At 44.9% G+C, this 16,056-nt stretch overlaps 3 pseudogenes; all 3 read left to right on the top strand.

The window, feature by feature from the left end:
• Positions 1 to 184: 184 nt before the first annotated feature.
• On the top strand, positions 185 to 5,100 carry LOC147459360 (uncharacterized; annotated as a pseudogene).
• A 2,005-nt stretch (positions 5,101 to 7,105) lies between these two features.
• LOC147459359 (uncharacterized) lies at positions 7,106 to 8,332 on the top strand (annotated as a pseudogene).
• A 198-nt stretch (positions 8,333 to 8,530) lies between these two features.
• LOC147459358 (uncharacterized) lies at positions 8,531 to 12,691 on the top strand (annotated as a pseudogene).
• Positions 12,692 to 16,056: the final 3,365 nt, after the last annotated feature.

The raw sequence follows: 16,056 nt of genomic DNA, 5'->3' as shown, positions 1-16,056 counted from the left end.
CGATCTTCCTAATAAGGTGATGTTTCCACAATTGTGTGACATTATCAGTTGGTGTAATGTACATGGTCCATGTGGAAACTTGAATAAAAATGCTCCATGTATGGTAGTGGGAAAGTGCAGGTTTAAATACCCTCGAGGCTTCAATGGATCGACTACTGTGGATAGGGAAGGATACCCAACATACATGAGGAGGGATGATGGAAATCGCACTGTTTATAAGAATGTGCAAATGAATAATGAATGGATTGTTCCATACAATCCATTTTTTTCAATAAGGTACAGTGCGCATATCAATGTGGAGGTTTGCTCAACTATATCTACTGTGAAATATCTCTACAAGTATGTGTATAAGGGACATGACAGGGTAACTATTGCTCTACAAGACACTGAAGGGATTTTAGATGAAGCTACAAACTATCTTAATGCACGATATGTATCATCATTTGAGGCTATCTGGCGGATATTTGGGTTTGAATTGCATCAAGAGAAACCTGACATACAACGCCCCCATGTTCATTTACCTCATCAAAATCAAGTATTCTTTAATGACAAAGCAACTATACAGAGTCTGGTGGAGAGTGAGGCCAACAGAAAGACTACGCTCACTGAGTGGTTTGTTGCAAATCAAAGATATCCAGAGGCCAATGATTTGTTGTACATAGACTTCCCAACAAAGTGGGTTTGGAAGTTAGCAAGTAGAACATGGAATCCAAGACAGAAAGGAGACGTGATTGGAAGAATGTACAACATCGTTCCCACTGTTGGAGAGTTGTACTATTTGCGCATGTTACTCAACAAGTGTAAAGGATGTAGGTCTTTTGAGGCTATTCGAACCTTCAATGGACAAGTATATGAAACGTTTAAAGAAGCATGTAGGGCACGGGGATTATTGCAAGTTGATGATGAATGGTTTCTTTGTTTAGAAGAAGCTTCATTTCAACAAATAGGAAAACAATTACGGCTACTATTTGTAGTCATTTTGGTTTTTTGTGAGCCGATATGTCTTGGTGCATTATGGAATCACTTCTGTAAGGAGCTTTTCGAGGAACATGTATATCACATGAGGACTTGCACAACCAATCTTAGTGTCTGTGAACGCATGGCACAAAACCAAGCATTGTCAAACTTAGAGACAATGCTTCAACAGTATGGAAAGAGGCTCTCAGATTACTCTGGAATGCCCCAAGTGGATCGCACATTGCAAGTTATGAGTGATCATGGAGTTCTTGCTGAAGAGTTGATGTATAATGAAGAGGGACAAAGAGGTATGTCTGCTCGAATGGAATCATCTTTGAATGTTGGACAAAGGGAAGCTTAGAATTGGGTTTTACAAGCCATTGACAGGATTGTGTTCTTCTTGGATGGGTCAAGTGGAACAGGAAAGACCTATCTTTATAATTCCTTGCTCTCTCGTATATGTGGAGAGAGCAAAGTTACTTTGGCATGCGCATCGTCTGGTATTGCGGCAAAACTTCTCGACAATGGAAGGACCACACACTCTAGATTTAAGATCCCTATTGATATAACTTATGACTCGACATTCAATATTAAAGTAAATAGCCAGCTTGCTGCGTTGTTGCGAATGGCTTCATTGATCATATGGGATGAATCTCCCATGACTCATAGACATGCTTTTGAGGCTCTTGACAAGACACTAAGAGATGTCATGCATAATAACATGTTGTTTGGCGAAAAGTTTTTTCTCCTTGGTGGTGATTTTAGACAGATCTTGCCTGTTGTACATAGAGGAGGAAGGGCAGACATTGTTGATGCATCTTTGTGCCTCTCATACATTTGGTGTTGTACAGAAATTATGCGTCTAACAGAGAACATGCGAGTGGTCAATTGTTGCAATAATGTTAGAGAAACAGTATTTGTGCAGTGGACACTTGATATTGGCAATGGCAATGTTTGGGATGGGGAGGTACATGGTAATGTAGCTTTGCCAACCTGCATGGTGCTACCACAAAATATTTTGCAAGGACTTATTGATTGCATATATGGAGACCTTGAAACACTCTCTTTCCATGCAACCTTTTTCAAGGACAGGGCAATCTTAGCACCTCGCAACAATGATGTGGATGCTATAAACAATTTGGTATTGCAAAAATTTCTTGGTACATATAAGGAATATGTCAATGCAAACTTAGTGTGTAAATCAGATTGTGATAGCATTTTATTCACAATTGAGTTCTTAAATAGTTTAGATCTTGGAGGAGGTTTTCCACCGCATGTTTTTCATTTGAAACAAAATGCCCAATTATGTTTCTCCGCAATTTGGATCCAAGAAGTGGTCTTTCTAATGGGACACGCTTGATTTGTAAGCAATTCCACAGCAAAGTGATTGAAGCAGAAATCATTACAGGGTCACATGCAAAAAATGTCGTGTTCATCCCAAGGATTGATTTTCTCATGGGAGCTAGAGAAGGCCTCCATTTTGAGTTGAAACGTCGACAATTTCCCTTGAGATGTGCTTTTGGGATGACAATCAACAAGGCGCAAGGCCAAACATTGGGAGTGCTTGGATTGTATCTGCCAACACCTGTTTTCACCCATGGTCAATTGTATGTGGCAATGTCTCGCTTGAGATCGTCTTCTGCCATCAAGGGTGTGGTTGGTGATGGTCACCCCACAAGTGTGAGGAAAGGGGGAACCAAAGGACATACACTTCTAACATTCTCTACAAGGAAGTGATGCAATTGACTTCATTATGAAATGAAATGCAAGTGTAAAGACCCATTCAACCTTCCAAGATTTGAATTACGCAGTAGCTTTGTACATATAATTTATAAGTTCACCCATCTCATTTATAAGATTTGTAAACCTACATTTATGGTCTACCAATTTGCTCATGAATTTCAAGAGGTGTCTTCTTTGGATATTACATTTTGAGGCCTTATATAGTGATATGATAGGGGATCTCCATAATTGATATGTGTTTTCTCTCTCTCTCTCTCTCTCTCTCTCTCTCTCTCCTCAAAATACATAGCACCAATCTTTGACTTTCATTTACTTTTTTTTAATGAATAAAGATAGATCCTAAGGCCTCCGTGACCTACACGCTAGGAAGGTGGCCTCGGCACATCCAAGGTAAAAGATTCTATTATCTCTCTCTCTCTCTCTCTCTCTCTAGAATTTGAAACTAACAATCACCAACTATGTTTTAGATCCACTACTATGGAGGGGTCCTATCAGAGCCATGAAGGTTATTTATCTACCCGAGGTTTAGGATGTAGTAAGGTAACAATGTTGATGTAGTAAAGTAATCATGTTTTATTTTGTCTCTATTTTGTTTATACTAATAGATTTTTTATTGGATATAGATTACAAAATTATCCACATTTCTTGCTGGTGGGATTTTTTGAGGCCTCATATGATCTAAGTTTGCTCTGCTACGTCCAAGTTTCCATCCAGAGAGGATTCAGAGCACGTATCACCATTGCAGAGCTAGGAAGAGTCCTCCCAATGAATGTTGTGTTTTCTCAAAGTCTAACCCATGGTAGTTAGTCCCTACGCATTTTTGTTTTGGGGTCTATCCCCCTAGTGATTCGTTGATGTGTCTTACATCGTGGACCATGGGTGGTTCGATACCGTGGTAGAGCATGTCGTAGGCTGCACTTTAGGATGTAGAAAGCTTGCATCTCTATGTACTACGCATAAATATTATTTTGGACATTTTGATTGCGTATTTAGAAACCTTCAACAATATCTTGCCATGCAAACTTTTCAAGGATGCTATAAATAATTTGATATAGCAACAATTTGGAATATGTCAATGCATATTTAGTGTGTAACTCACATTTTTCATAATTTTTCATCCTACTTGCTCTCCCTTCAATTCTTTATACGAAATCTACACAAGATACTACACCCACTCTCCATTTCAAAGGCTACACAAAACCACTCATAATTTCTACTTTCAATCTTTGAACTCATCACGTAGAGGTTAGGGCGTTGCCCGTGGGGGGACTACATAGGAGCTACTGAGGGAGCCCGTGAGTCACCCATGGTGGGGCTGAGAGAGAGAGAGAGAGAGAGAGAGAGAGAGAGAGAGAGAGAGAGATCTCGGTTGTGTGTAGGGAGCCCGTGATGTTCTTCATATCCTCCATGAAGGGGACGGTTGCGAGCTGATGTTCTATGAGGTGGTCGACTGGAGGCCGCGGCTGGACAGGAAGGGCGCCGTCCTTGGGGACTACATAGGAGCTGTTGAGTAATCTCGTGAGTCACCCACCCATGGCGGGGCTGAGAGAGAGGGAGCCCGTGAGTCACCCATGGCAGGGCAGAGAGAGAGAGAGAGAGAGAGAGAGAGAGAGAGAGAGAGAGAGAGAGAGAGAGAGAGAGAGAGAGAGAGAGAGAGAGAGAGAGATCTCGGCTGTGTGCAAGGTGGTGGTGTGCAGGGCCAAGGGAGGCCAACTTGTTGGAAGGAGGAGCGTTGCATCTCTTGCAGGAGAGAGATCACCTCGATGTCAAGGCAGTACATTACAGCTTGAAGAAAACCTCCCCCTCCTACCCCCCGCTCTATCATCAGCTTGCGCAAGGTGATCTCGTCATCTGCACCTAGCCTCGACACAGCGAGGCTTAAGTCATGAAGCATTGCGATAGGGCTCCACATCCTGCAGGTTGGGTATTTCCTTCATACTGCCCAGTTAAAGTTTCGTGATTATACAGCTCGTTTGAACTCAAAGCAAGCTAATTAGTGTAATTTCTCTCAATCTGTGCAGCCTTGTTTGGAGATTGCATGGTGGAACTTTTTGGCCATGTGCTTTGCTCTGTTGAGTGCTGGCCTCTCAGATGGTGTGGTCTTGGCTGTGAGCCGGTTGTGTGTGGGACATTTTTTTTGTGCTAAGTTGAAAAGCTTTCCATTCCTAGGGTCTTAAGGTCGGTGAAATACTCATAATTCTTTTGAGTCGCTGTCAGTTTGCTCATCGTTGGAAATGGAGGAAAAGGATGTCGATTCTGATGGCAATCCTTTCACTACCAGGTACTCTTAAGTGGAAAGAAGAAGAAGCTCTCCCATGTCTTTCACACCCATTTCCTTATACATTATTAATATTATATAGCAAACCTTACACTACAAACTCATGGAGCAGTTATGTATAGCAGGGTATTAGTCCTTCGTCCCATTTGTTTGATTATTGGTGTGTACAGTAGGATGTGGCATTGAACCTTCTCATTGAGGGTCAAGTTGGCAATATTTTTTGTTTATGCAGCATGAGAATGTTATCTTGGAGACATTGTGATTATTTCCATATATTTAGATCAGTGTGGATGATGTGAATGTTGTATACGATGCTATTTTTGTTCTTGCTCATCTCTTGTGCTTTGGCATGTTAACTAAGTAGTACTTTGATCGTGGTGGTGCATTGTTTTGCAATGAAAGTGAAGAACACTTCTCCATTTCATTTGCTTGAATAACATTTGCATATTATTGGAATGCACATTAGGTTATTGAAACTAATTTGTAGGCTGATGTTTGTAGTCTGGTTCAGGGATTGAAGACAACCATTCGATGTTGGTATGTGCTGAGCTCAGGCGGGATCTTGTGGTGCATTTCTGCCGGTGATGGTGAGGAGTATCTTTGGCAGTAGTGACTCCAAGATCTTTCTTGCTCCCACACCCCATATAAACTGTTGCTTTCATTCTAGGACTTGTCGCATATGCTGAGAATGAGCAGCAAAAGGACTTTATGTTGCATATTTTGTTGATGTGGAATAGGGTCGGGTTAGATATAAGCGATTGGTTGTGTGCCAAGTTTTTTCTTGTGTGCCTACAACGGTATTTGTTTTGCTGGTGAAGGCAATAAAAAAAATAAAGCTTTTTGCTATGCTTTGGTTTCTTGTGTCCAAGGGAGAATTGGGATGATGTTTCATTTGTTTCCTGAACTTCTTTAGATGCCTTAGATGAAAAGAGAGAAGATTGAAAAAGCTTTAGATATTGGGCGATATGGAATTCAGTGTAAGCTCTGATGAGTAATACATACCTATTATGGATTCATGTCCATTTTTTGGTTTTGTTTTCTGAGCTTATATGATTGAAAAATTTGAATTTTTAATGGGAGTGGAATTTAAATCCTTTGCCAAGGATCAAAAGATTGTTTTTTTTTAATTAATGCTATGGCGAACTCTACTAATGTTTGAAACTTTGCAGGAGGTTTTATGGATGAGTTTATATGATGTGAAACTTAATTTTATTCATTGTCCTTGCTTCGTGTCACCTGGTTGGTTATTTGTGGATTAGTGGTAAAAACAGAACTCTGACTTGTCATTATACTTTAATGTTGGAGTTTACTAATGTAAGTTTTACTTTTTAAACAAAGTGGTGCTGAAAAGTAGGAGTATAATATTCCAAAATTTTTACAATGATTTTTGAAAATTTCCACTCTTTTTTGGATGATTTTTTTCACCTTTTTTATGATTAAAATTAAATTATTTTGAATAAAATATATCCATGAATGATTATTATTCCTACTAACTTATTTATAATGACACAACTCAAATATCTTGAAAAATGTACAATCTTGAAAGGAAAAAATAGAGTGCTTTTTTCTTTCTCTCTCCTTGATACTAATACACCTCATTTATCATCACTTGTCTTTACTCAGCCTACCCTTGCTGAAAGTGAGACATTTACTCTTATAATCATAGAAACACTCAAGCTCTAACTCTCTTCATCTCCTTCTCCTAATAGTCAATATTCTAATGTGTAACGACACATTTACTCTTCTTATAATCATAGAAACACTCAACCTCACAATCTTCTCTCCTCCTATATAGCCAATACTCTAATGTGTAATGTCAGTGCTATTTCACAAGCTTAAAGTTTTTTGTTTCGCTTTCAAATTCTTCATTTGTTTCATGTTAAGGCAGGCCTTGTGATTTTATCACTTGTTTTGCGCGCGCGCGCGCGCACACACACACACACACACACACACACACACACACGCATGCATGCAGAAGAGAGCTTCTCCATCTGTGTACCCTACTTCTGTGTTCTCTCATGAAATGTGAGGCACATTCCGCTTCACACTTCTCTCTCTCTCTCTCTCTCTCTCTCTCACACACACACACACACACACACACACACACACACACACACACACACACACATGGCGACGGCAATTTTCCACCCACAGGAATGCTTGCCACCATTGCAGAGTCACCCAAGTGGCGTTTCCTTGCTCTCATCAGCGTACGTTGCAGCAACGGAGAGCTGTGAAAGGCATAGTTCTTTCGACACTGCAAAGAACCGCGATATTTTGGGTCATAGGGACTCGTCTGTGAGTCTGCTTATTCTTCACCTATCAAGCTTTCTCCATGCTCTTACAAGCGGTGCAGGTTGCCTATGTCAACATATGGTGGTGGCAAGCCGATGCGGACATGCTCCCTATCTTCACATGATCTATCTTCGCATGGAAGGAGGCAGCCTTCATGTTAAGATCTCGGCAATGCGGAGCCCAGAAGTCCGCACATGGTGGGAGGAATATCCGCACATCCCTGCCCATAGGATGCCATGTTGAAATGTTCTGAGCATGAAGCTAATTTCCAACCGGTTCCTCACTGTAGAAGTTCTGTTGCAACTAACACAAAACAGCTCTTGAATGAAGTTGTTCTCAGTTGAACACAGTCATTAGTTGCGTGTAATAGCTTTAAATCTTTTACTGGAAGCCAGGGAGGAAGGAAACAACTGAATTATGCCTCATCTGGCAAGTTCAAAGGGAAAGGAGGAACTGATCTAGCAATGTCTAGGAACCAACAAAATGAAGTCGGAGGAAAGCTTTTAACAAGCCTTTCCAACATTTCTGTGCTTGCTCAGAAAGGTGACAGAGTCATGATTGAATGCCCTGCTTTATATATGGAGCTTTAAAGAGACAACGTAAGGGTATTCTCGATCTTGTACGAAGTCCTGATCTTTTCCTCGGCACAGTGTCGCATTTCCATCGTCACAATTTGATGCAAGGATTGGAGGTGCTCTCGCTCAGAAACAACCTCTCAAATCCATGGAGTTGAGAGAGAGAGAAAGAAGCCATCAATGCTCACCTAAACTGTATTTAATTAATGTAGCTAGGTTGAGAGATAGTAGGACGTCAGTAGGAAACACTACAAAATCGAATTGGCATTATAGGGCTAAGGATTTATTTGATTGTCTTGATTCTCCGTATGATCATACCAGCATTTGGTTGTCTGTCCTATTGTCTATGGTAGATGAGAAATGGGCAGCCCCCCCCCCCCCCCCCCCCAATGGCGAAAGTACGTTGCTCCGGCGTGCATCCTCAGGACTATATACACATGTGAATTTAAGAAGCTCGTTCATGGGATTGACGGCACGGAACTGAGGCGCGGTCGGCGAGACAATCTGGATCGTCCGCGTGGCGGGGGGGCGCTCGGGGTAGGAGGTAAACCCGAGTGACGAATGGCGGGACGACGTGGCGCCGGGCGGGTGACGTGGCCACCGGGTGGGGGTGACATGGTGACGGAAATCCACGTCGGCATTAATTATGACGGGGAGGGGGAAATCCGACGGGATCCCCACCATGATTTTGAAGTGGGGTGTGTCACCTCACCTCACCTCAGGCAGGTGAGGGGAGCTTGTTGGTCATCCGTGGCATCGCCCTGGAGGCTTCCACTTTGCGCGGTAGTACAGCTTTCAAGATCAGCGTTCAACATTGCCGACTGTGTTTTGGGGTTTGAGGGGGTGTTTCAGGGCATCGCGCAGGTCTTTCCAGGGGGTTTCAAGGGCATCACGGGAAAGGGAGAGCTTTGTCCAGGATTGCGCAGAGATGGTGGGCAAGGCGAAGAAGGGAGGGAGGGAGGGAATGAGGGGCGCCTACTCTACACCTCCGCCAAAGAAGTCTGCTGGAAGGGCTGGGAGGGGAGCCAAAAAGCTGCTTGCAATGAGAGCCACGTGGTTGACGGTGGGGCCAACGCTGGTTGAGGAGGTCAAAGAGGTGGGGGGGGGGGAAGCTCCTTCTTGCAGTGTTTGAGCCCGATGTTGTTCCGGAGCCTTCGCCCGTCAAGACTGCTGCTGTGACCGGGGAAAGGAAGAACAAAGCGGGGAAAGGACCAAACAATGACGATGTTCCTCCATTGGCGGTTGTAGAACTGGAGTCGTGCAAGCCTACTGCTGTGACCAAGGAAGGGAAGAAGGGGGCTTTAAAGGCCCAACAGCCAGAACAAGTAAGATAGTTCCCGGGTTTACCTGTGAATGTCCGGGTTTATCTGTGGAGGTTTGGGTTTACTTGTTCCAACGTGTGCAGGGTTTGAAGATTGCAACGCCTCAGGGCCAAGATGCTCCTCTAACGTCGGCGGATATACCTCGAGAGGCATGCCAAGGTGCTGCTTCAAAGAAAGCTCCAAAGGCCCCAAAGGAGATCCAACCAACAAAACAAGTAGGACTCTTGCTGTAGATGCCTAGGTTTATCTTTCATTGCCAGAAGATTTGTGTGGTTTAAGGGAAATTTGTGCCTATTGTTAAGTGTTCACATGTGCAGGGTTTGAAGAGGGCAACGCCTTTGAAGATTGATGCTCCTCTGTCGACGGATGTACCTCGAGAGCCGTGCCAAGGTGTTTCTTCAAAGAAGGCTCCAAAGGCCCCAAAGATTGCAACGCTTTGGAAGATTGCAATGCCACCGGGCCAAGATGCTCCTTTGTTGGCGGATGTACCTCGAGAGCAAGGCCAAGGCTCTGTTTTGAAGAAGGCCCCAAAGGAGGCCCAACCAACAAAACACGTAAGATTTGTGCAGGGTCAAGATGCTCATCTGTCATCAGATGTACCTCAGGAGCCATGCCAAGATGCTAGTTTGAAGAAGGCCCCGGCCCCAAAGGCCACAAAGGAGATCCAACCAACAAAACAGGTAGGACTTTTTTTGTAGATGCCCGGGTTTATCTGTCATTCCCCGAAGATTTGTGTGGTTTAAGGGAAATTTGTGCTTGTTGTTAAGTGTTCACAGGTGTTTAACATGTGCAGGGTTTGAAGATTGCAACGCCTTTGAAGATTGCAATGTCTGAGGGCCAAGATGCTCCTTTGTCGGCGGATGTACCTCGAGAGCAAGGCCAAGGTGCTACTTTGAAGAAGGCCCCAAAGGTCCCAAAGGAGGAAAAACAGGTAAGACTATATATGTAAATGTCCGAGTTTATCTGTCTGTCCGATTATTGTATGGTTTTAAGGAGTGCAGGGTCTGAAGATGGCAACGCCTGCCCTTCAAGATGCTCCACTGTCATCGGATGTACCTCAGGAGCCATGCCAAGATGCTAGTTTGAAGAAGGCCCCGGCCCCAAAGGCCTCAATGGAGGCCCAACCAACAAAACATGTAAGAGAAATTCCTGGGTTTATCTGTCAGTGCCCGAGTTGCCTGGGTTTATCTGTCAGTGCCCGAGTATCGCTAGCTGTTAAGTGCTCCTAGGTGTTTAACATGTGCAGGGTTTGAATCTGGTTAAAGGATCAGGCACGTTGAAGGCTCAAAAAAGCGGCCAGTCAAAGAAGGTGAGCGGCACAGCGGGCACCCAACCAGGGGCTCCAAAGGAGGACCAACAAACTAAACATGTAGGATTGTGCCCGGGTTTATCTGTCAGTGTCCGGGTATTGTGAATTTTTTAAAAAAATTGTGTCGGCTGTAAGGTGTTCACGGGTGTCAATGTGTGCAGGATATGATTGTGCTTGAAGGATCAAGTCCCTTGAAGGTTCAAAAGAGTGGTCAAGCAAAGAAGTTGAGTGGCACAGCAGGCTCCGAGCCACCCAAGACACATGTATGCAACAAACGGCCCTAGGCAGACTATTGCAATGAAAGTGTGCCTTGCAAGTGTTTTTGGTCCTTGCACCCGGGTTTATGTCTGAGTGCTTTGTCATAGGTGAACAAGAGAAAGGCCAAGGCCGATGTGAAAGAGAAAGAAGGTACGGCGGTCCCCAAGCAACAAAATGTGAAGAGGTTGAAGAGGATGAAAGAGGTGGAAGTCCGTGAGGTCATCGAGGGGAAACTTGTTGTTGATGAGGTAAGCCACTCAAGTGTTGTGCAAGAAGCCAATGAATTGTGTCTTTTTATCTTATGGTTTTCCTCTTCTTTGATAAAATGGTTAGGTCAAGGTGAAAGGGCACACGGGCAAAGGGGCAGTTGGAGAAGGTGCCGGAGGTTAAGATTGCTCTAAAGAGGGATGGTGTGAAGAATAAGGCTAAAAAGCATGTGGAGAAGGGGCAAGAGGATGAAGGGCCGGCGGATAAGGCTCTTGCTCTTGTCGGCTCTTCTAAGCGGCCCAAGCTTCAAGTAAAGAGAGCAAAACAATCAGGGGCAAGCTGTACTACCTCCACAACTGTGGTAAGAAGTCCCTAGGTTTATCTGTCACACAGCATGGTGTGTAACTCTCTCTCTCTCTCTCTATAGTATTCTTATTGCCCGGGTTTATCTGTCACGGCATGGTGTGCAACTCTCTCTCTCTATCTAGTATTCTTATTGCCCGGGTTTATTTGTCACGGCATGGTGTGCAACTCTCTCTGTCTAGTATTCTTATTGCCGGGGTTTATTTGTCACAGCATGGTGTGCAACTCTCTCTCTCTCTCTGTCTAGTATTTTTTATTGCTTGGGTTTATCTGTCACTGACTTGCTTTGCCTTTTGTATTGTATTGGATGTAGACGCCTTATGTTGAGGTTATCAATGGGGGTAAGTTGGTGAGGATTTGTCGGGCTGAACCACCATGTGCAAGTCGGAACACTCTCATGGAGAAGCGATCACGGATGATTCAACACTTAAAGAAAGTACATGGGCTGGATGTCTTCATTCCTCAAAGGCTCGGAGGGCGGCCTCGAGGGAGTGTCAACAACAACGTGCCCAAGTCAAGTATACGAGATCAGGTACGGGCCCAACAGCGCTTTAAGGATGTGAATCGAAAGTTTGCAGTAAATCGCAAGAGGATTGAGGAGAGAGCAAAGAATAGGGTAGCCCTCACTTGGGACGTTCTTCCGCGCAACGCTCAAACGGCCATGAAGAAAGATACTTTTATCATGCAGTTTGTGGCCAACCACATGAAAACGATCGATCAAAGGGAAGAGGCAATGAAAAAGGAGATCAAGAGTCATGTGGAGCAAGGCTATGAATCTAGAGTAAGTTCTATGGTCATAGAAGCCAACTTTACTGTTTTAATCGGGTTTATGTTTTTGTAAGTGCCCGGGTTTATGCTATGTCTGAGTTTAAATTAATCTGTTTTATTGCAGCACCAGATCAAAGTGGGGACCTTGATTGTTCGTAGTGACGAGGATGAAAGCAGCAGGGGGAGTAGCGGAGGGAGTTATGACGATGGAGATGAGGATGACGATTCTAACCAGGATGGGAGTGGGGATGATGATCCCGATGTCGATGATGACGATGGTGGGAGTGACATAAGTGGTGGCGGTGATGACATAATTGGTGGGAGTGACATAAGTGGTGGCGGTGATGACGATGGTGGGGGTGACATAAGTGGTGGCGGTGATGACATAAGTGGTGGGAGTGACATAAGTGGTGGCGGTGATGACGATGGTGGGGGTGACATAAGTGGTGGCAGTGATGACGGTGAGGATGATGGGACTAATGATGAGGATGATAGCGGTGGAAGTGGCAAAGGGGACAGTGAGAGTGTAAGTGAGCAGGATGGCGCCCAAGATGTTAGTAGTGACGAGGATGAGGTGCAAGAGATTTTATCTTCACCTGCAAGCATCCTTGCTTGAGATTGTTTTGAGTGACTATGTCGTTTGTATGACTTTGTTTCACATACTTATCAGCTCTAACATGGAATGTGAAATTCTCATTCTCTCCTCGGCTTATGCTAGGTGGTTAAATCAAGTTTGTGTTACAAATTTTTTGGGTTGACATGTTATCCACGTTACATGTTCACAGGTTAAATTAAGTCTGGGTTTATGGATTGCCTGGGTTGACATGTGTACCGGGTTTACATTATCGGCTATCAAATAAGTCTAGGTTTACGGATTTCCTGGGTTGATATGTTGTCGGGGTTTACATGTTATTTGTATAGTGGTTTGCATTCATGGTTTTATATGTTATTTGTATAGTGTGCTGCAAACTTAGAAAATGTTGTTTGTATGAACTTGAATTACATACTCATCAGCTTTAACATGCAATGTGTTGGCTTTCCCTTCTCTTTCTTGGCTTAAGCTGTGAAGCTAAGTTGCTTAATAGTTTGAATAGTGTGCCTTGGGTAGACATCCAAGGTATATGTGAAAGCTTGTGAAGTGCGTAGATTTTGTGGTTGTATTTGCAAGTCTCATCCTTAACTGCCATGGGACGAGAACTGCTCTCCTTGGTCTTCAAATCAAGCACAATTTGTCTGCCTTTCTCTTTGTCAGGCAAATTGAATACTTTGCTTTCCCAATCCTGCTTTGCACCTATTGCCAACAACCATGGCCTACCCAAAATGATAGGGTAAGCATTATCCCCTGCTTTCATCACAAAGACGTCAATCAGGCACTCTATGCCCATCACCTTGACCTTCACATCCTGCGCCACACCCAGACACCTGGCTTTAGTATGGTTAGCCATCCTCATGCGCACATTTGACCTGACTACTGCCTTGACTCCTGTCTCTTTCATGGCTGCTTCTGTCATGACACAAACCTGTGCTCTAGCGTCTATGTAGGCTTGTACCTGCATCCTCTTCTCTATAATCGCATCCACCAACGGAAGAACATCAGTGGGGCTAGCCACTCTCAAAGCCATATTTTGCACTGCTTGGACATTTCCCTTAGCTCTTGGCAGCCTGGTGCTAACACTCGTGGACCACTGCCTTCTTAACTTTGGATTTAAAGCCAACAACTGACCAAATGTAATATTTGCCTTTTGATTTTGAACATCACTCACCAGATTGTACTCGGGATAGCCTCGTCCTAGCTGGAAATCCGCTTGTTTGATCTTGCGACGCCTCCTTCTTTTGCTAGGCTCAGGCTGCTCTCTACCTTCGTACACCTTCTCTTTACCCTTGCGAGCTCTTGTTTCCCGTTCTACCTCTGTTTCCCTCTCAACTCTTGCCCTCTTATTGGCTAAAACTTTGACATCCTGCTTGTCTACCCCTATGATGTTCACTCTTGGAACCTCACCTCCGTTTTGGTGAGCTGGCTGCACAGGATTCTCCACCGCTTGCTCTCTTGGACCATTGTATTGCCCTTGACTTCGACCTCTACCAAAAATCGGGTACATACCTCCTCTTTCTCTCTACGGTTGAGGACAATCAGGTGCATAATGCCCTTCTTCTCCACAATTGTAACACCTACCAGGCAGTGGCCGTGCCCTGCCCCTTGCTCCTCTTGGTTGTCCTCTATCCATGACACTGAGCCGCAACTCTTGCATCTGCTCAGATAAATCTTGCACCGTGCGCACCCAATTTTGGGGCACAACAGCTACACCTCGAATTCCCTGATTTTATTCATGTCCAGCCTCTCTCGAGCTCTGCGGTTGAACAGGGGCCATCGTCTCGTAGCCTGACACGCCCTGCTCTATCTTCTTCTTTATCTTTCTGCTCTTCGACCGTGCGATGGCTACTGCACCATTATAATTCTCTGGGCTCTCGAAATCAACTTTTTCTCACCTTGGGATGCAGAGACGCCATGAATTTGTCTAGCTTGAAGTAATCTCCATTGGCCAATTGCATGGCTGCCGCCAACTCTGTCCAACACTCTTCAAAATGTCCCAAAAACAAATTGAACTCTTCACTTACATCTTTCTTAAGCGCCTTCAGCTTTGCATCCATTTTGACTGGGGAAGTCTCCTTGCGAAAGTCGTGAAGAAACCTTGTCCGTAGAGCCGGCCATGCTTGCTTCGGCTCACCTTCCAATGCGTCGTACCATGCTTTAGCCCTACCACGCATCACCAAAGGAAAAGTCTGCATCTTGCTATCCTCGTTTGGCATACGCAATGATAGCATGTATAGCTCGAAATCCGACATCCACTCATCACGGCTTCTCTTCTCCTATGAAAATTGGTCCATAGCTTCTACCTGCCATGACTTCCAACGCAAAAACTGCTTCTTTTCGATCAAATAGGAGCAATCAGTGTGCTCCTCAGTGGGGGCACCAGAAGATGGAGAGGGGGAATGGGGACGACACCCGGCACGAGCAGAAATGCCACTCTATAGCCCAGGGTCAACGCAACACCCCAATCCACTCGAAAACACCATCAAAAGGACAATTTACACCTAATTCGCTTCACCTGCTCAGCTTCCAAGCGTACACACGCTATCCACCGCCGCAAAATGAGCCAACACCTCACTGCACCGGCTCTGTCTTCCTCGGCACATACACTTACTCTCTCTCTCTCTCTCTCTCTCTCTCTCTCTCTCTCTCTCTCTCTCTCTCTCTCTCTCTCTCTCTCTCTCTCTCTCTCTCTCTCTCTCTCTTTGCAAGCACCAGCGATCTGGGCGTACACATGCTTCACCAGTACCGCGGCTGACAACAGACAAGACGGGGAAGAGAAAAGGGGAAGGGGGGAACGACACAAAGCCAAAGACCAAGAGGGTTGCCCATTGATAGCTTCAAAAAACCTTACACCATTCCATGGAGCTCTCTTTCTCACACTCTTGCTTGCTCCTCTTAAGTACACAGTCCAGCAAGACCAAGACCCCCCTTACAAAAAATTTTGGCCCCTTTACAGGCTCGTTTTTGAGTTTTTTAGCATTTTTTATGATTTGCCGACATGTGGCACCCCCCTTAGGAGGTTCAACTTGATTTGGACCAATTTACACAACACCCCGAGGCCTTCACACTTTCCACTTCTCATACAAGCCCTCTAGGGAGCAACGACGGCGCCGTCGTTGCCCCTAGGACTCACATTGCCTTCAAAAAACTTGGGCAGGGGAGACCCCGAGGCCTACATAGTGGGAAACGGTTCCAGACCCCTCGGCATGCCACATCATCAACCTGCAGCACCACCAGCGAGCAGGGCCGTCATCGGGCGCCCGCTTCAAACATCACCAACCGGCCAAAACCGCCGCCTGCCCCGCGACACCGCCGCCACAGCAGCGCCCACAACAGGGCATCCGCCATAGCTCCATGCGGTCCAAGCTCTCCACACCCCTTTGAATACC

Source organism: Adiantum capillus-veneris, chromosome 4 (assembly GCF_014529385.1).
Source record: "Adiantum capillus-veneris isolate H3 chromosome 4, ASM1452938v2, whole genome shotgun sequence".
Classification (NCBI taxonomy): domain Eukaryota; kingdom Viridiplantae; phylum Streptophyta; class Polypodiopsida; order Polypodiales; family Pteridaceae; genus Adiantum; species Adiantum capillus-veneris.
This window is presented reverse-complemented; position numbering and strand designations above follow the sequence as displayed.